Here is a 22,806-nt window from a genome sequence, read left to right on the forward strand (position 1 = left end):
TGAACTTCCTGTAGTATCCTGTGTGTCCCAAGGTAGTGCGCAACTGTTTAACACTTCACGGTGCTTCCAAATTTAGAAAAAATGCAATCTTTGTAGGGTCCACCATCATCCCATGTTTGTGGACCACGTGTCCCAACAAGTTTCCAAAGGGAATGAGGAATGTGCACTTCTTAAGGTTTAGTGCAATCTGGTGTCGTCGGCAAGTATCCAACATCAAGCATAAGCTTGCTACATGGTGTTTACCTAATTCGAAGATAGTCCAATCATCGAGATAGACCTTTAGGAACTTGTGGATGTATTCTTTGAATGTGGCAACAATGATGCACGAAAAGATGGATGGAGCATTCTTTAATCCGAATGGCATAACAGTGTATTGAAAACAACCCCATTCTGTGGTGAAGGTCGTCTTGCTCCTATCGGCCGATGCGATTTTGATCTAGTGGTACCCTAAGAACCCATCCGTGAACGAGTATGCTTATTGTCCGCCAATGTTTTCCAATACTTCATCTGTGAATGGTGTCGGGAATGGGCCATGTACACATGCATCATTTAGCTTCCTAAGCTTCATGCATATTCTTATTTCCCCCTTCTGCTTTTTCTCCTGCACTACCATAGGGCTCACCCAGTTGGATTATTCCACCAGCTCAATAATTCCGACTGCGAGGATTTTTTCTAATTCTACATATACCTTTTCCCTGTACTTCAGATTCAAGCGGTAAGGCCTCTACTTGACCAGCTTTGCATCGGATTTTAGGGTGATCCTCATCATCCCTAAGTCACCAATGATCCCTTTTTAATCCATAATTTTGGTCTGGAATAAGTCTTGGTATTCGCGAAGTAACTCAGTGACGTTATCGATTGTGGCATCATCCCAATAGTCACCAAGCGTTGCATACTTTGGTTCCGCCTCTGTCCCAATGTTTTCCTACTTCATTCTTAGCGGTGCGGTGATGTTGGGATCCTCAATCAATGGTCCTAAAACCTCATTGTAGCCTTCAGTTTCAGGAATGTTAATATTTCACAAGTCCTCATCATCCTCCTCAATATTTACATTGTAACACTCCAGCGTGTAGCTCAGTTGTGTCACCCATTCCGGCTGAAGCACTTCCATTAGCTCTTGGGGTAATTTTAAGATAGCTTCTTTTACTGCTTGTAGTGCATCATCCACAGTATCCCACCAACGAATTATAAATGTGAAGGTTAACATGAATCCTTCGGGCAAGATGTCCCATTCGCTCATGCCATGACAGAGCTACATCTTAGTATACCAATTCATGGGTATCACATCTAGAGTATGATAGAGCAAAGACACCCATTGAGGTTGTGTCTCTTCCCTGTAGACCTAGGTTCATTTCGGGAGGTGTGTACGTGGATCATCCCGTTCATCGTACTTGTCTTCTAGCCGCATCTGCAGTTTCCCAAATCGTAGGTGCATCATCCTTCTGTATCCACGCCAGTCCTCAAAGATTCTCTGATGCATACCCCACCACCTTGTGGGCGTAGCGCACGGTACCCATTTCAGAGTGCCAAAACGCTATTGTTCTGGCACTTCTCTTTCAAATTTTCTCAGGAATTCATCCACCACTATTAACCCATCATACATAGGTAGATCCCTTACCTCTGTTATGACGTAGCACAGTGATATTACCATCTTGTTACAGTTGAGCGTGGTTACCTCATGTAGCCGGTTCTGCCATCGTTCTATTTCCTCATCCAAATCCAATGTGCAGGAGCTTTCGCACTCCCACGAAATCTTGCCATCCACTATAGGATTTACCCAATCATGTTCCCAAGCGGTTTTCTTCTAAATACAGTCTAGATTGTTGTCACTTTCGTTGTCACGCACTAGCTTTGTGTAGCGTGATCCTTTCGCAGGGTCTAAAGGTACCACTATTCTCAGTTACGTTTTCTCAAAAATCGTTTTGCACTTCTTTAGATTTATCACTTTGTTCATATCAGTGGCCCAATATATTCCTAGTAGCGTGGGATAGGGATTATTGTCATCAACAATCTCTATCACCTCGAAATCTACAAGTGTGCTCGCTCCTTCGATGTCTATCATTATTCCATACAATCTTCCCATCAATAGGGTCTTTTGCTGGTTCACCATTCACAATTGAATAGGGGACCATTACAATGCAGGTCTGCCCATGCGCTCCCATGTCTGCCTTGGTAGTACATTCATGTCAAATCCTAAATCCAGAATCACTTGATCCATTTCATATTCCCTGATTTGCGCATTCAATCTCATCTCCCTTCTTGTTCACGTTTTGTGCTTCCCGAGGTTCTAGACTACGCGCAGTTCTCTTGACCCAACGCACCTGGTGATGAGTTCCTGCAATCCCTTCATAGCCTTTTTGTGACGCAGCAGCTTCATGCATGTCTCAAGAAAGGTAGTAAGCATTCATAGTTCCATCTCTGGTTCTAGTTTTTCTTTACTACCTAAAGTGGAGGCCTCCATGAAGCTCTTCTTAGTATCCATGAATGTCTCCTTCACGTGCTACAAATCAAATTTAGTTTCCTTTGTGGGAGCCTTGCGAACCCATGCACTTTCTTCAGGCTGCTTTCCCTTCTTATCTCCTATTGTGATACCACTTCGAAGCACAATGTTTATGTTTGGGTCCTCCGTGCATGAATCAAATCTCATCATTTTTAGGTTCTGAGTTGGGGGAGGCTGGAGTATTCCTTTATTGTAAAACCTCACTGTCAGTGTAGTGCAATCCTCTGTCTCATGATCAAACTGAGTATAATATAGACACGATGCTCTCATCAGATTTGTACAATCACGGGCATAATGCCATGGCCCTCCAATATTGTAGTAAATCAGCTGTCCACGACCCCTTCCTGACCCCATTCCACCTCGACCTCATCCGCGCCCCTAAAATCCAGCGCGTGCCATTCCTACATTTTGATCGAGAGCTCGTGTTTCGGTCTGAACTCTGTAGGCAGGGGTCTGAGCCATCATCAACTCATAACTTCTACAGGTGCACTCATCATGGCCTACCGACCTACAAAAACTACAGAACAATTGTTGGGACATCTATGTATACTTCTGTAATAGATGACAATTATCCATAGCATGCTTTCATCCTATCTGAAAAATCGCACTCTATAATGTAGGCACCACACTCGGTCCTGCTTGTGCTTCTGGTCTTAATGGCATCGACCCTCCTCCTACCAAGTAGTTCACGAAGAATGGAAAATGGTCCTTGTCATGATCCTAGCCTTTGCATTTTATGCACCATACCTCCTCGCACGCCTCTGGCTGAGTTGTCCTGTCCTGTTTCAAACTCTGCATTTCCAGACATAAATTTTTTAGTTGCGCATGGATTTGTTGGAATCCCAAGCCAAGATCCTGTATTGGGGTCTTGTGTAGTCTGATTGCAATCTCCAAAGCTTTAGCCTGGCTAGACAACTATTGTTGTGACACCACCATCCTTATATACAATGTTAGTGACACTCCAAACCATGCGCGGTGCTACCCATATGTCAAGGTCATGTTGGCTTCGTGAATCATACTCTTTAGTCTTTGATCCAGCTCCCAGGGGGGCTCGCTTGAAAGCATCACGATTTCCTTAAACCTGATAATCGACTGTGTCTCTAATTTTGGCCTGCTAAATTCCCTGTTCAACGTAGCCTAGATATTGACGATCCTCGTGTTTGGATGGTCATTAGAATGCTTAATGTACCATGTTAGTGCGCGATCCTGCAATGCACTTACCAGCGTTGCCTTCTTTATATTGTCATCCATGACTCCTTATGCTTCCCATACAACTTTTACTACGAACCAAAATAGGTCCGGATCTTTGTTCCCTACTCCTTTGAACACCGCCAAATTTATCGCACTTGCCATATTGAATTGTGGTGGTGGTACACGTGGTGTGGGTGGAGATGGGGATGCATATGGTTAAACTGGTGGTGGTGTAGGTGGAGGTGGTATGCATGTAATTCACCACTTTATCAGACTTATTGCACTTCTTCGTGAAACTTTCATGAGCTCTTCCTCGCTTTCTCGCTTAGGTGAAATCAAGGGGCTATTCCTTATCTCTGTGCTACCTTTGTTTCTATAGATCCTCCCACTTCTTATAGGCCCAAACATAAATTTATTCGCATAACCTGCCTTTCACACAATAGCATCTTAATCCAAGTGTTCAAATATCTAATGTACTTACCTCACAGTCCTTTGAGGAAGCGTCATTTTGCCTCGCTGTAGCTTACTGAAGTATATACCGCGAACTAGGTGATAAACCCTCCTATAATTTGATCGAGCCAGTGGTCCACATTGCGCATAATCTTATCTTCTGATGCTTCTAGTCTATGCACAAACTCTGGATTCCACACAATCAGTTTGTCAAGTCTACACCTTCCTTGACTATCTCCTAGCTTCGCGATCCACTCGTACAACTTAGAGGGGAAGGATGCAAAGAAAATTTCATGGATTTCCATATATAAGTAGCCCTCTAACCACTTTTCCTTTGATACTCATGGATTCCTATTTTCCTGCGCCACGAACTCGTGAATCTTTCTGTTCAACCACCCTTCAATTTCTTTCTTCGTCGGATTCCAGTGACATGACATCAAGCATACCTTATGTAGATCCCAGTCCCGGCAACAGAACCATTTGTTGGCTTGTTGGGGCCTAACCCAGGTTTGGAGGTGATTTAGCCAAACAAATCTCTGTACTACTCACCCTTTTGGTAACAGTTTGTGGAGCGCGAACTATTGTCTCACCCGAAGTAGTATGGGAGGGTGCTAGAACCAGGTTTCCACACTCTGGAGATGTCTGATGAGTTCAAGTGGTCTATAGCTCGACCCTGTGTGCACGTCGCTATGTGCACTTAACCGTTCCTTGTAGCCTAAGCTGTTGCCTTCGCGCAACCCTACTCAGGGGCCGAACAATTTTATTACCCAAGTCCTTACTAGTAATTTGATATTAGTTGATTAACTTAGCTTATTTGTGTGCTCTCCATTATACTTAACAATATTCACAATTCATACAAGTGCACGTAGTAAAGAAATAGTATAAAATGACATTAAACATGTGATAACTCAGAATAGATACACTGAATTGGTAACAAAACATTTCTTTATTAACATCTTCTCTAATTACAGACTCGACTCCACCCTTCGCACTGAGCTGCAGGGGTCTGCGCACTCAACTACGGACTCTACTAGGCCTCTTCGCACTCAATTGTAGAGCCTTTTCCTATTCTACGACCCAAGACACACTTCGCACTTTGACTTAATCTCTAAGACCTTTCATGCCCATTCTCTATTAGATTGTATCCCTTCTATATCTCTTTACAACTTAGAGCCTCACTCTATTTATACAATCCCATGGTCCGCCGACCATGGGTAGACCGACATTACATTCAAAACTTAGGGCAGACAACCCTATGACTCTAACATACATTTCATGCTTTGCACCCACAATTCGTGTAGTATTTACAACCATATCAAGTCAAAACTTGGGCTTGGAGCCACAAAACATGCCTTGGGGGGATTCCATGCCCAACAGCCTTCCAGAGAACTAGCCTAGTTCAACAACTGAGATCTAGATGGCATAATAAGTACATTAAAGAAAGTAAATTTCATCTAGGAGATTCGGCATTACTCTTCGATTCAAAATTCAATAATTTTCAAGAGAAATTCCAAACCCACTGGTTTGGACCTTATGAAGTTGAAAGTGTTTTTGACAATGGTGCAGTTAGAATTGGAACTATTAATGAAGAGAAAATTCCTCTATTAGTGAGTGGACATCGACTTAGATTGTATAGGAAGCCATAGAGGAGTTTTTAAAAATGTTCCAAGATATTTCAGAATTTAAAATGATCAAGGATAATTCTTCTTCTTTTCCACCTTAGAAATTTTTACACAGTTTACTCTCTAAAAGAAGAAGAAGAAGAAGAAGAAGAAGAAGTATAAACATGAAAACCAACCTACTGTTGGCAGGTTTATATAGAAAATTTAGAGTGAAAACAAGTTTTTGTTGGCACTTCAAATTTTCCTTTCAAAAAGAAGATAATAAAGTTCCTTTATTAAAAAGTTTTTCTTTCTCAGTTGCAAAATTAGCAACTTTCTGCAGGTTGGACAAGTTTCCATAGCTACGAAAAGTTTCTATAGCCTAATAATTTTTTTTAACCTACAAAGACACTTAGTGATTTGAATTGAAAGACAATTGAGAAATCAAAGTACCTACAAGAGATCTCAAAAGAACCAAAAAGGTTAGAAAAATGGATCAGAGGTATATGCTACTTTGATTTATCAATAGAGGTTAATATATTGCATATATGACTAAGAAGACATAGTACTGCCGAAAATTAAAATGAAATCATTATAACTTAAGAGTGATGGCAGCCTAACAAAATATCATAAGCCACCACTTAAAATTCATGTGACGTCCTCACTCCAAATATGCCAAAGTAATTACCAAATCATCATTTAAATTTGCCTAACGGTCTGATTCATTGCTATAATCCTTATTATAATCCACCTCTTCTTACACTCCTCTGAATTTTCATAGCCACTCCATCCTTCTGCCACTTACAAAAACCCTACCAACACAATTTTATTGTCAAGGTAACCAGTCTTTGAGGCAAATAATCCTCCGTAATGGGGAAAAGTATTTGAACTGAGCCAGCAGGGAAGAAATTCATGGAGGGATACCCTCAGACCAAGGAGTTGCTGCAAAAGAAACAATTGGTGTAGTTCATTGAAAACTTCAATGGTTTTCACAGGGAAGTGACCAAGACATTTGCATGCTTGTTTGATGGAAATGAAGCCGAAATAGGAGAAATTAAAATCACTATAACAAAGTCCATGATCGCAGAGGCTACTGAATTACCAAGGAGTGGGGAAAAATGGTTCAAGAATAAGGGAATTAATGGAGAATATTGGAAGGTCTTCCTCAAAAATTCAAATAGGGACACCATTGTCTTCAGGAAAGGTATTCCTAGAACAACCCTTAAGAGCAAATGGAGAAATTTATTGCTTATACTTCAAAAATTTTGTCACTTGTGAGGGTAGGTTTGGGTATATGTATTTTTACCATGTTAGGATGATGATGCATTTTCTTGAAGATCACCAAATGAACCTTCCTTACTTTTTCTTAAATAGTCTCAAGAAAATGTCTACAAACATTAAAAAGAGAATTTATCTTATATAAAATACCATGTATCATCATGGCTTGATAAAGATATTGGTTGAGTTCCATCTTCGGACTATAGGTGATAACTGGGAAATTTTCCTGGTTAAGAACCATTTTGAAGAAATATCTTGAGAGCAAGCCAGTAGCATTAGGACTCCCAGAGGAAGGAAGAGAACCATAGAAGGGGTAAAAGAGTAGGAACCCTAGACTCACCCAAAATTATTAGAAGAAGAGTTTCCCATAGTAGACATATTATAGAGAATGATGAAGGGGAATCTTAAAAGGATGAAAGTTAGCAAAAGAGCAAAGGAAATACCACAAATCAGGACCCTTCCATAAGAAGAAAAATCAGAGACTAAAAGAAAGAAGGTACATGGATTGCAAACCTCAAGACTAAGGAGGAGCACAAGGTTGAGCACAATCCAATAGACAATCTCAAAAGCTACATAGTACATTGATCTCGAGGAAAAGGAGTTAACTGAGAATAAGCCAACTAAAAACCCTAAAGGTCCTCCAAAAGGGTCACTGAATCATCACCTAGGGTATCACCACCACCTTGCAGCTCACCACTAAGAAGCCCAGTGCATAGTACAGGTATTGACTTTATTCAAGAGGAGATATATGACTATAAAGATTCATTGGAAAGAAAAGAGATGACAACTAAGGAAACAACTCAGAGTCCTAGAGAAGGTAGCAACCATTTAAATGAACCACAGGCACACTCAGCCTCAAACACTTTAATGAAGGATATTTTTGAATTAGAAACATTGAACAGGTATCTCAATAATGAAAATCAAGCATTGAAGACACAAAGTGAGATCCAAATTGCAAAAAGTGACAATCTCATCCTTCATTTGAGCTTGTGGTATAAAAAGACCAAAAAGCTGAAGAAAGAAAATAGGATAATGCAAAGAGAGATTATCAAATTAAAATACAAAATTCTCATGAGAAAACCTAGGATGCCAGTAGCTGCCAAAAATAAGAAAACAATGAAACTTGGAGGTGATAAACAGAAGGCACAAGTGACTAACAAGGATGAAGTGTATGAGGACATACAAAACCTTCAGCTTGGGTGAATGTAACGTCGAAAGACTGTCTTACCATGACACCCATTTTTGCTTATGCTTCCTCTCTTTTCCTACATTTGCCATCAAAATAATGCCATATCCACAAGGTTTTCTTAAAGGTAAGCAATAATATGTATTCTTCTTCATGTTTGACTCTATACCTTATTGTTTTGTTAAAGAATTCAATTGGCTACAGAATTGGTCTATTTCCGCAGCTAATCCAAATTTTTGTAGTTGTCTCCATTGTTTGCAACATTCAAAAGCACCAGGTGAGCAACAAAGGATACAAATAGATTAGGAATGGTCCCCTCATGGATCCCTTCCTATCCACTTGAACTAGTTCATTAAGATGAGAGGAAGATATCATGGTCAAACCCCAAATTCAACCACAGGATTGTCGCCGGAACAAAATCCGAGTTTCATCAAAACCTTATCGATTTTCTTTCGTAATAGAAAATCAAAGGTTTAGAAATATAATTAGTTAGAATAAAGATATTTAGGCTTAAATTACTCATGATTGTTATGCCAAATACTTTTATAAAAAATATGGCCACACTGTGATTTAGTGCATGCCGGATGATGTAATTTTGAAACAGATTGTTAAATTTTGTTTGCAAGCAATAGAACTGGTTTTGTGTGTGTATGCATTGCATTGGTTGGTGGTTTTGGACTGATCTATTGAGGGACCCCTATGACCAGTGATAGGTCTTTAACCAAATGCAATTAGATTTCTTTTCATTCCTTTGAATACTCTGTTTTTGTGTGAGAAATGCAGTATGATGAATTCGCCAATGAATCGTTATATGCATGAGTACTTCCATCTGCTTTATACCTAGTTTAATCTACTATTTGAATTTCTTTTTACCTGGTACAACATGGTTCTTTCATTTTATTTTCATATAGAGTAGTCCAATCGTGTTTACTTCATAAGTATAGATGTTGTTCAGAATATCTTGTTTGAATGAAATTGAATAAGTAAAATTGTGAGAGACTTCTTCTTAACAATTGAATTTAGACAGTACTTATTTACAATTTGATAAAATAGATTTCTCTTGCACTTGGTGAATTAGAGCTACAGCCTAAAGATTCAGGAAAAAAATCCAAAATAATCTAACACAAGTAGAATTTAGAGTCACTCTCATATCATCCATTAACAGAGTGAATAGAGAATAACTCCTAAGAAATTAGCTGATAAATTTAAAGATTGAGACATTAATATAATCAACGACACCATCTCCATACTAATTTTAAGTCTAGACCCTATCAAGAACATAACAACATAAGGAATAACTTCTAACACATATAGTGCACATGTTTTTCATCAGTACACATACCCTGGTTGACAATTTATGATTGATAATTTAAACACATTAAATTGGCCAAACATTGTGCCACACCCTTTAAGGTACAGGTTAACTTTGACATTCCCATATTTGAGGGTTAGATAGATGCAGACACTATAGATAAATGCTCAAAACGGCTAGAAGGGTATTTTTCTGTTCATGAGTTTTTTCAACCGCGAAAATATTACTTTCGCTATTCTCAAAGCCGCCCCACATCTCAAGGACTGGTGGGAAACCTACTGTGAGTAGAAGGATGAAAGTACAACCTCACTGTTTTCAGCCGCACTCACTTGGAATTCATTCCAGAATGCCATCAAGGAGAAATACTACCCTTCTAGAAGCTATGAGGATAAATAGATAAAGTGAACCACGCTGCAGCAGGGAAGGGACCAAGACGTGTCGGAGTTTACCAAAATTTTTCATACCATTCACACAATGTTGGGTATCAACGATTCTAAGCCACATTTGGTACTCAAATACCACGGTTACCTACATAGGTACATCTAGGACTAGATGGAGTTCCTAGACATCTCCTCGCTCGGCACGGCATACTGACACGCTATCAAGATTGAGCAGAAGATTAAATAGAAGAAGCGAGACTTTGGATCTGAAAATCTAAAGTAAGGGAAAGGCGCCCCCAAACCACCGAACAAAGGACAAAGCCAAGGCGGGGTGGCCTAGGACAACCCGCAAAATCCACAAGCAAAGAAAAACATTGCGGAGCCAAAGAAGGACACAAGAAAGTGGTGTTAGTTCCATAAGAGCTCCACTCACAACACAAGTGAGTGTCAGGCCAAGCAGTCACTGGTGGTTGAGCTAAAGTATTTGGAATCATATGCATGTTCTGACTCTTCGTCAAAACCCGATAAGGGGAATGACAAAGGGAAGAAGATTACCGATATACAGCCTAATGCCAACGTTGCCACCACGAAAATCTAGAAGGAGGAACCTGAAGATCAAGAGGAGGAGGAGCGCCTCTTCCACTCCCAGATGTAGGTTAAGGGCTCTCCGCTATAGTTCATTGTTGACAGCGGGAGCCAAAAGAACCTCATTTTGGTAGAGATCGTGAAGCAGCTGGGCTTACCGACCATGGTACATGCACAACCGTACACCATTGGGTGGCTTCAACAAGGATGAGATCTTCACGTGAGCTAGCAGTGTCACCTTCCATACAACATTAAGCCCTTCACGGATGAGTTATTTTGTGACATTGCTCACCTTGATGTTTGTGATGTATTATTAGGCCAGCCATACTTGTGTAACCGACATGTTGTGTATGAGTCAAGGCCTCATGTTGTTATTGTTACTTTGGGAGAAAAGTTGTACAGGATACCGGAGGTAGCACCGCCTACTGCCATCTCTTTGGTTACTGCAAAAAAATGTAGTAAGCTCATTTCCAAAATCGAGAAATTTGTTTTCTTGAAGATACGTCCTCATGGAATGAAGAAGACAGTGGCTACGACCTCTAGACAGGGCTCCTCCACATGAAAACTACTGATGGACAAGGTCGTGGAGGAGTATGAGGACATCTTCACCTCCCCCACAGGGGTTCCTCTACACTGTCAGGTCAAGCACTCCATCAATTTGACCCCACGTGCATTGCTACACAATAGATCAATCTATTGACGCTCTATTCTTGAGAACGATGAAATTAAGAGGTAGGTTCAGGAGATGTTGCAGAAAGGTCACATCCGACCGAGTTCATCGCCCTGTGGGAGCTTGATCGTGTTGGTACAAAATAAGGATGGGGCTTGGAGACTCTGTATTGACTATCGGGCACTTAACAAGAACATTATCTGGAATAGGTACCTGATCCCATAGATTGATGACCTTCTAGACCAACCGAAGGGGGGAAAATATTTTAGCAAGATCGATTTTAAGTCAGCATATCACCAGGTACCAATCGAACCCTTCGATGTCTGGATGACTACCTTCAAAGCCAAGGAGGGCCTTTTTGAATGGTTGGTTATGCCTTTCAAGTTGGCGAATGCTCTTGAAACCTTCATGAGGCTAATGGATGACATATTATGGCCATTCACCAACTCATTTGTAGTGGTATACTTGGATGACATCTTGATCTTTAGCCAAAGTTGGGAAGAGCACCTCCACCACATCCCACGAGTTCTCCAAACAATGTGGCAACAAAGGTTATGGGCCAATTTGGAGAAATGCACTTTTTTCATGACCCAAGTTCAGTATCTGGGATAAGTTATTGATGAACGGGGGGTGCATGTGGTCCAACCAAGATCCAATTCATTCGGGATTGGCCATCTGCAACCACTCTAATAGAGATCCATAACTTTCTAGGTCTTGTCAACTTCTACTGTAGGTTCGTGTTGGGATTTTTTCATATCACTTGGCCCTTGAGTCAAGTCACCAATGGAGGAGTGAAAGAAAAATTATTTTGGTCTGAATCTCAACAGAAGGTATTCACAGAGTTGAAACATCACCTCTTCTCAGTGCTAGTGCTCGCATTACCAGACTTGCAACAACCATTTGAGATCAAGTCAGATGCCTCTAACTATGTTATTGGGGAAATCCTTACTCAACAGGGGCATCCAATGGCATATCACAGTGAGACACTTTCAAACACAGTCTGGAAGTTTCCCACTTATGACAAAGAGATGTATTCCATTATACAGGCCTGCCGACAATGGAAGAATTACATTTTGGGAAAGGAAACGATCATCCACATAGACCACCAGCACCTGAAGTTCATACAGACCCAAGGGAAGTTGCAGAATGATCGCCATACCTGCAACAGTTCCACTTGAATATCAAGTAGAAGAAGGGCAGCACCAATAATTTTTCACATTGCCTCAATCAACCACCAATCATGGAATTAACCACCATTCTCAACTCTTGTGGGCATGAGACTTTTGATTGGCCACTTCTCTATAAAACCGACCCAGAATTCGGCCACACATACCAAACACTCTTGGAGGGTTAGCATGTTCCAGATTTTCACCTCCAAGATTCCCTGTTATGCCACCTGGGTCATCTTTGTGTTCCTTCAAGAGAGCATGCGAAGATGATTTAGGAAGCACACTATAATTGGGCTACTAGGCATTTCAGGGTCGAGAAAATGGTGGCAGTACTACAAAAGTATTTCTATTGGCCGAATATTCAATAAGATGTCGAGAAGTACATCAGATCCTACACTACCTACGCCATTGCCAAACTGACCATCAAGAAGCAAGGCCTCTATACTCCATTGCCTACCCATAGTTTACCTTGGGAATCCATCTCCATGGATTACATGTCAGGACTTCCTTCTAGTAAGCATGGAAATGACTATGTTTTTGTGTTCGTTGACAGGCTCTTGAAGATGGCCATTATGGCCACCTACAAGAAGAATATCACAACAGAAGCCACCGCTAAACTCTTCTTTGAACGAGTGTGAGTACACTTTGGGAACCCATAGTCTATGATCTCAAATCGAGATAGTAGGTTCCTCGGTACATTTTGGTCCAATCTTGGTCTATGTTGGACACCAAACTCACTAAGTCCACAACCTTCCATCCCCAAACTGAAGGCTAGACAGAGGTTATCAATAGGATTGTCGGCCGGATAAGTCATTCTTGCGGACAAGACCGACCTCCCTAGTATCTAATGATATCTAGCGACAAGAAAACCAAACAAATTCTATCTTTCTCTAAATATGAAATTTATAAATAAAGGCAAAGAGGTGTTTTAGGCCTACCTCGGGTCCAGTGCATGTTTGTGGAAGCCAGACTCCGTTGATCCAAATGAGCTCCCTTGTAAAGAATCTACAAACACAAACAAGCACACAAATTAAATAGCACTTGAAAAGCCAATATAACAAAGCACATTTATCATGATGATCAAGGAATTCATGAAACAAATCACATAAGAAAATTTGTTGAGAAAAATGAATCTGATTGTATTAGCTTTAATCAAAGAAGAACTTTACAACCTTGGTGCCTTGATGCTGTACAAGCTCCTCCGAGGGTCCAGCAAGAATCTCCTCTACTTTGACAAGTTTCACTCTCTTCCCAATGAATCCAAAAGGTATGTAATCTCTCCTTTCAAGCTTAACTAGGAAGTCTCAATTCCAAGAGCATTTACCCTAAAAAATGTTCAGCTTTCAACCTCCCTAGCAACCAACCCAATGCCTTAATTTATGGTGCAATGGAGGGAAGTTACTAGGTCCACCTTCAAAGGGATAGAGCCCTCCTTCAAAGGGATAAGCTCCTCTCATCAAGGGATTAGCTCCTTTAGTTTTGGGATGCATGAACCACCTAGGAGCGAACCATCCACGTCAAGATTCCTTCTAGAATCATCTAGAATTAACCCAAAGTGAGTTTTTAAGAATAAACTTGCACCTTTTTGACTTTCACAGGGGTCCGCACCCACTCCTTTAGAGACAGAGCGGGTAGGTCCGCAGGTAACATGAACAAGGGGTGCGGGACCGCAGGCAACAGTGAGAGAAAGTGCAGAACCAGAGCTTTATTGATTTTCAAAGTCTTTCTCTCATTTTTAAAGCTTGACATGAAGAGCTGAGGTTTGAGACTTTCTAAGGAGGACATTATGAATGATGATAGACCCATACTGACTGCAAATAGTCATGGTGACAATATTTTGTGTAACAGATTGCCCCCTAAAGTGCGAAGTCTGTAGTAGATGAGGATTTCATTTATCATCTAATAAGAGTGAAGTACTTTATCATTTCGAGGATGATCTTGTGGAGAGCCTGGTTGGAACCTGTAAAAGCATTCAATACAAAATATATATATGAGATCATATCATCGCTGAGGTAGGCATTCCCATACTTAGATTAAAACTGACTAGAAAACTAACTACTGCTCTGATATAGGAATGATCTTGTAATACATCACAAGTATAGACACATGTAGACACAATATGGATGCAGCCATCTATTTATGAATAGTCCACTGTATAATGAATACAAAATTCCTCGCAGCGTGGATGGTGGAAACTAGATCCAGGGTCTTGATTTCTACTTCCCGAAATAGTACGATTCTATCCATGTGAATGAATGTGTCGAAGTCGAACATGGTAGAAACCACTTGATTAACAGTCAATGATGTAAAATGTTAACAAGTGTGAGAGAAACCACCATTAATGTCAATGGCTCTCAAAGTACTCAGTACAATCCATGAGTTGTGAATAGATGTGTTGATGTCGAACATGTCACGGAATCCTTTGATCGTAGGTCAATGATGCAACCTATTGTTGAAGGCAAGAAACCTGCCATTGAGGCATGCAGATCCCAAGGTACTGACGATTTCTAGATCATCTTTCTAGATAATGAGCTGAAGTCGATAGAAAGTGATCCGTCGTAGGCAAGCCCACAACACGAAATCATAGATCAAGTTTGAAGAAATTTAGTTGCAAGGACTGACTCAGGGATGGTCAAGATGGATGACATATATTTTGCAGATGAATGGTTTATTTGCACTGACCTCTTGAACACATATCAACACAGCAGATGATTTCGTGACAATTGACCCAAAGTTAATACCTAGAAACCGGCTGAAGACTTTCAATATGGTTTGATCAATTGTTAGGCAAAGGATTTCCCAACCCAGGTGAATAAAAAGTGTCGTGTTCAAGAGTGGTTACAAAGTATGAAAAATTGGCTCATTTTTCTCTCTTTTCCCGCACCATTTCTGGCAAGCACCTCTTTATTTTTGACAAGCTTAAGGAGGATAACATTTGCTTGATTATAAGCTCATCCTTCAGATGAGTCCAACTTAGTTTAAATTCGAACCCTAAAAAGGAGTGGTTTGTTCCTGTTTGTAATTGAACAGGTCCTTTACTGTTAAATTTTAACGAGTCCAGTATAAGAGAAACTCTGCATTTTTCAATTTTAGAGAGTCTGAAAAAACTTAAGAAGACTCCATGGTTGTCCTTTTCTGTAAATTTGTGTCTCCCAAGCCCGAAAAAGTATAAAATAATACTTGAGAGAACCGCTTGATCATTACGATCAAGGAGTACTTTTCATAATTAGTGCCTCTGATCTAAAAAAGTAAAAAAGCGATCAATGATACGTCGTTTTATAACCAATGTCGAATTTGTTATGAAACCAGCTCAAGAAAAGATAGAAAAGATAGATCAACGCCTTAGAATTCAGCCTCTTCGAGGGGGAAACCTCCTTTACATTACATAAATGAACAATTCTTGGATGATTCAAATGACAAAACCTCCTTTCTATATATAGGAGTCTAAGGAGTCACAATATAATCCAGCCGACCTAACAATAATAATATAAAGCCACAAAAATAACAATAGAGGGATTCTATGGGGCACATAAATAACAATATGGGGGTAATAGGGGCACAACAATATAAATAAGGGGTATAACTACAATAGTAATGGGGTAATCACTAGTATTATAGGGACCCAACATGCCCCTCTCCTTCAAAAAAGTGTTGTCCTCAACGCTTGAGTAGTTCTGGATACTTCTGCATAAAATTCTCATCCTCCCATGTGGAATCTTCAGCGGATAAGTTCTTCCACTTGATAAGATACTCTGAAATTGATCGATTTCGTAGCTGTCGAGTTCTTGTTTCTGTGACTGCTTCTGGTTCCAATATAATTTTTCCTTCCTCGTCAAGTTCTGGCAATATTGTTTGAACTGGGAGCTTGTCACCTATAACCTTCTTTAAACATGAAACATGGAAAACTGGGTGCAATCGAGAAGCTGCAGGAAGCTCCAATTTGTATGCCATAGTACCAATCTTTTGCAACACCTTGTACGGACCATAATACTTTGGTGATAATTTATTATCCTTCTTAGCTTGCTTTAGGGACATTTGCTTATATGGTTGTAGCCGTAGGAATACCCAATCACCTACATCAAAACTTCTTTCACTGCGATGTTGATCTGCCTGTTGTTTCATTCTATTTTGTGCCAACACGAGGTTATCCTTTAAGAGTTGGAGGACTTGTTGTTGATGTTCGATGTGATGTTCCACTGCCTGAACCTTAGAATTTTCTCTTAAATATGATGTGATGGATGGTGGTTGATACCCATAAAGTGCCATAAATGGGGTCATTTTTGTTGCTGTATGGAAGGAAGTGTTATACCACCATTCAGCCAGAGGCAACCATTTGACCCATTGTGTCTGTTTATCAGATACAAAGCAACGAAGATATCCTTCCAAACATTTGTTTACTATCTCAGTTTTCCCATCAGATTGAGGATGATAAGATGAGCTATGAGCTAACTGAGTACCAAGACAAGAAAATAATTCTGTCCAAAAATTTCCAGTGAAAATGGGATCTCTGTCACTTACAATAATCTTTGGGTTTCCATGTAGCTTTTGAATTGTTTCCATAAATGCAGTAGAAACTGTACTGGCTTTAAATGGATGTGATAATGCACAAAAGTGTGCATACTTGGTAAGTCTGTCAACTACCACCATGATGACACTCTTTCCCTCAGACTTGGGTAAACCTGTGATAAAATCCATTGAAACCTCCTCCCAACGTTGGCTTGGAATGGATAAAGGTTGTAATAGACCCGGTGTCTTAATTGTTTCAACTTTATTTTGTTGGCAAACCAAACATTCCGCCACAAACTTTTGAATATCTGATTTAAGGCCATCCCAAAAAAATTCCTTCTTAACCCTGTGGTAAGTTTTTAAAAATCCTGAGTGCCCTCCTAAGGGAGAAGTGTGCAATTCCATAAGAATCTTTTGTTTTAGCTGGGAATTCTTACAGAGGTATAAGCGATCTTTGTACCATAACGAATCATTTTGCCAGCTAAATGTATCAGACATACTGGAATCTTGTTGTAGCTTTCGAATAAGTGCCCACACTTCTTCGTCATTCTTCCATTCCTCCCTTGCTTCATTTATCCAATCTGGTTGGATAATAGAAATGGCAACAACAATGCTTCCACATCCTCATCCTTTCTTGAGAGTGCATCTGCCACCACATTTTGCTTCCCTTTTTTGTAGATGATTTCAAAGTCATAACCCAACATCTTTGTGACCCACTTTTGTTGCTCTTCAGAGGATAATCTTTGTTCTAAAAAGTATTTAAGGCTATCATGATCCGTTTTTACCTTGAAGTGTCTTCCCATTAGGTAGGGTCGCCATTTCTTAAGTGCATGGAGTATTGCCAACATTTCCTTCTCATAAATAGCTTTGCTTAAAAACTTTCCCTTGATTGGACGACTTTCAAAAGCAATGGGTCTTTCATCTTGCATTAGAACAGCACCAATTCCATTTCCTGAAGCATCACATTCCACAATAAAGGTTTTTGTGAAGTCCGGTGTAGCTAAGACCGGTGCTTGGCACATTGCCTCTTTAAGATGTTCAAAGGCCTTTGTTGCTTCCGGAGTCCATGAAAATGCATCTTTCTTCAATAATGTTGTTAGAGGTGCTGCTATTCTCCCATAATTCTTAACAAACTTGCGATAATACCCTGTCAACCCAAGAAATCCTCGCAGATGCTTTATGGATGTGGGGATTTTCCATTCCTTAATGGCTTTAATTTTGCTAGGGTCTACCTTAACTCCTTCATGAGATACAATATGACCCAAATATTCCACCTCCTGGACTCCAAAGAAACATTTGGATCTTTTTGCATATAATTGTTTCTCCTCCAATAGTTGTAGCACCCTGTCAACATGTTCAACATGATCCTTCCAAGACTTGCTGTAGATTAGTATATCATCAAAAAATACTAACACAAATTTTCTAAGGAATGGTTTGAAAATTGAATTCATCAAACCTTGAAATGTTGAAGGTGCATTGGTAAGGCCAAAAGGCATGACCAAAAATTCATAATGACCCTCATGAGTTCTAAATGTTGTTTTCGGAATGTCTTCAATCTTCATTCTGATTTGATGATATCCCGAACGAAGATCCAACTTGGTGAAGTAAATTGATCCATGCAATTCATCCAGTAATTCATCAATGACAGGAATGGGGAACTTATCTTTAATAGTGAGCTTGTTGAGCTCCCTATAATCCGGACACATGCGCCATGATCCATCCTTCTTGTGCACCAATACTACTGGAGCAGAGAAAGAACTTTGACTCGGTTGAATTATACCAGCCTCTAGCATTTCTGCAACCATACGTTCAATTTCACTTTTTTGGACATAGGGATATCTGTACGGCCTGATGTTTGGAGGAACACTTCCTGGAATCAGATGAATAGCATGATCATGATCACGCATAGGTGGGAGACCTTTGGGAGTCTCAAATACCTTGGAATGATTGTCCAGGACTTTTTGGAGATCTGGAGAAATAGATGATTCCAATGTGGAAACATCTAGCGAACATAATTGTGCAATTACACCTCTTTGCTCCTTTTTTAGAAGCTTTGTCATACCATTAGAGCTGATTATCTTTCCTGGTTTCCCTGCAATACCCCTTAATTCAACTTCCTTTCCTTCCGTAGAAAATTTGATGAAAAGTTCTTGAAAATTAAAAGCTATTGTACCCAAGGATTGTAGCCATTGGACTCCTAGTACAACATCAGCACCTCCCATTGGAATGGAAAGCATTGGGCTAGTCAATACATATTCTCCCATGGATAGCTTGATATTATGGCACTTTCCAGAGAAATTTATTGTTCCTCCATTTGCAATCATCACTTGACACTCTGGTGCTGGATATAGGAAGCAATTCAATTCTTTTGCTACCCTACAATGAATAAAATTGTGGGTGCTTCCTGAATCAATCAACACTATTACCTTTTTCTTCTTGATTTGTCCTTCTATCTTGATGGTTTGAGGAGTGGTAATTCCCGCCAATGCATTACAAGATATGGTCGGATTTATTTGTTCTTCATCTAGGCTTTGTTCCTGGAGTATATCCTCTTCTTTTGACCTTTCTTGCTCCTTTTCTTCTTCCTCTTCACAATCTATGTAGAATAATTTCTTCTCAGCACACTTATGACCTTTAGTGTATTTGCTATCACAACTGTAACAAAGCCCTTTTGCTCTTTTTTCTTCCAATTGTTGTGGTGTCAACCTTATAGGTTGTGGAAGACTAGGGGCAACAACACTTCCATCTTTATAGTTGTGAGTGGTATGCTTCCTGGTTGCCATAATTTTGCTTTCCATTTTTCTTGCTAACCTGAATGCCTTCTCTAATGAATCAGGTTCCCAAAGGCGAACATCATGTTGGATATTATCCTTTAAAGACCCTATGAACACATCAATCCTATGCTCCTCTGGAATATCTTTTACCCTTATGTTCAATTTTTGGAACTCCTCAATGTGCTCCATTATTGAACCCTTTTGTTTGAGACTTATCAATTGGCTAAAAAAAGTGTTGCTTTTTGTATCCTCATAATGTGCTATCAATTCTTCCGTAAAAATTGCCCAAGTGATAAATTGTTTACGAGAGCAAAGCCATTGATACCATACAAACTGATTTGGTTCCAAATATACAGTTGCCATACGTACCTTTTGTGTGTTTTGCACATTATTGAGATCGAAGAATTGCTCCATCTGTAATATCCATGTGGCGGGATCCTTGCCATCAAACTTCCTCATATCGATTTTTGGAATATGGTGAGTCTTCGATCCAACATTAGCATCTATGGAATCATGATTAACATTTCTTTTGTTCTCATCATGAGTTTCCTTTACTACCCTTTCACCTTAGTGCCCATTTCTTGTAGCAACTTATTCATATTTATCTTCAATTCGTCCATGTCTATCTTCAAATCTGCCATGTCTCTCTTCAAATCTGTCTTCAAATCATCCATCTTAGCTTCCATGCCCTTTATCTTAGATTCCACACCATTTATCTTAGCTTCTGTTAGCTTTTGTGAGCGTGACATTTGTTGCACTTGTTCTTGTAATTTTGATATATCATGTAGCATTTCTTCCTCTTCTTCATGAGTCATGCTAGAGCTTTCAGGTTCCTTACTAGGTGTTTGCATTTTCTTTCCTCGGGGCATCAGTTACCGATAATAATGCTTTACTATGCCCTTTGAATTCCTTCAAACCAAGCTTATGCAAAAATTAAAAAAAAACTACACACCTTTTTTCACTTTGTAGAAGCCTGATATTGAATCTGATGTATCTCTGTAATTTCGAATCATTCAATTCTGAAATTTTGACCTGTAGTAGCCTTCTGAGTCCTCTTTCCAATGCCACAAGTCTGACCCAAATTGGTTTCTCCAAGGAAGAGTTATGCGAAATCTCCCACAGTGACTTGCTTATAGACTAGTTCAGTAGAGCAAACTTGTACGACATGCCACGAGTCATTGTTTTGACCTATGGATCTGAAAAATGCATACAAGAAACTACAGTCTGTCCTCTTTTTGTACCTTCTTACGAAATTTCAATCCGATCCTCAGAGAGAAAGTTATGACGATTTTCCCCAGGTCACCTGTTTTGAATGTAATTCAGGAGTCTGCAAAAAGACCAACTTCCTCAGATCATATCTCCGAAAATATCGCGCGAAAAGCTCTGAAATTCCGACCCAAGGTTCAGTGTGATTTCTTCTCAAATGGGTTTTTTTTGCGACTTTTGAAATGTCACAAAAAAAATGTTATAGCAAAAATTCCACGATGACCTGTTTGGAGCAGCGAAACCCTAGAATCCAAAGCTCTGATACCAAATGTTATGAAACCAGCTCAAGAAAAGATAGAAAAGATAGATCAACGCCTTAGAATTCAGCCTCTTCGAGGGGGAAACCTCCTTTACATTACATAAATGAACAATTCTTGGATGATTCAAATGACAAAACCTCCTTTCTATATATAGGAGTCTAAGGAGTCACAATATAATCCAGTCGACCTAACAATAATAATATAAAGCCACAAAAATAACAATAGAGGGATTCTATGGGGCACAGAAATAACAATATGGGCGTAATAGGGGTATAACTACAATAGTAATGGGGTAATCACTAGTATTATAGGGACCCAACAGAATTTGAAACGACAAAAATCTGGCAATCTTTTCATGTTTTTACGGTGAGAAAAGGGCTGTAAGTGGACCGTCTTTTTAGTTCCGTTTTAACGAGCTTAAAAAGAAAAACTCAGCAATCTTTTCATATGTTAGGAGTCAGAAAAGAGCTTAAAGGTGACTCTAAGGTTTCAATTTTTCGTAAGTTTTAACAAGTTCGAAAAAAATGATAAAAATGTACTCATGGTTTTCACTTTTTCGTAGGTTTTAATGAGTTTGAAAAAATGATAAAAATGTACTCATATGGCCGAATTTCAATTTAATTTACGAGCAGGAAAAGACAAAAAGAACTCGGCATTTTCATTTGTTTTACGATAATGAAAGATAACAAAATAATCTCGGGATTTTCATGAGTTTAACGAGTCTTGAAAATAACTGAAATTGACTTGAGATAGGTTTCATTTTTACAAAATCTTGAAACAGAGAAAAACTATGCTTCAAAGTAGTTTCATTTTTACACAAGCTTGAAATAGAGAGAAAACTGTGCTTGATGCCCCCTAAGCGTAACTGCTAGAGCGCATGCCCCCCCAGCTTCATTTCATTCCACTAAGTACACTGCTGGTAAGTAATAGCTAGATGGAATGAAGGTTCATTTACGAGATCATATGAAAGACTCGACCTAAAACTGTAAGAAAATTATGCAAAAAACTGAAATAACTAACCTACATATACAACTTAATATTTATGAGATCTAGTCAAACTCTCAACTCAATTAGAGGAGGATTTGTTTCATTTTTTAACGAGCTTGACACAGGAAAAGAACTATGCTCGGATCCGGTTTCATGTTTAGCAAGCTTGAAACAAAAAACTATGCTTGTTATAAGTTCGCATGCCCCCAGCATAATGACGCAAATCACGGTACATGCCCCCCAAGCTTCATTGCATTCAACCAGGTGGATGAAATGAAGGTTTACTTTCGAAATCTTGGAAAGACTCGTGGGAGTTGTTTCATTTTTTACTAAGGTTGACACAGTAAAAGAACTATCCTCAAAACCCTTGTTTCATTTTTTAAACGAGCTTGACACAAGATAAGGAACTATGCTCATAACTACTCTCTACAATCTACCTAACAAGGAACTATACTCTAAAAACCTTGATTCATTTTTTAACGAGCTTGACACAAGACAAGGATCTATGCTCTAAAAACCTTGATTCATTTTTTAATGAGCTTGACACAAGACAAGGAACTATGCTCTAAAATCCTTGATTCATTTTTTAACGAGCTTGACACAAGTCAAGGAACTATGCTCATGACTACTCTCTACAATCTACCTATATAACCTATGACTCCTTGTTTCATTTTTTAACGAGCTTGACACA

Source organism: Pinus tabuliformis, chromosome 5_1 (assembly GCF_031772625.1).
Source record: "Pinus tabuliformis cultivar Carrire ecotype Pingquan chromosome 5_1, CPIR1, whole genome shotgun sequence".
In the NCBI taxonomy this organism is placed as follows: Eukaryota; Viridiplantae; Streptophyta; class Pinopsida; order Pinales; family Pinaceae; genus Pinus; species Pinus tabuliformis.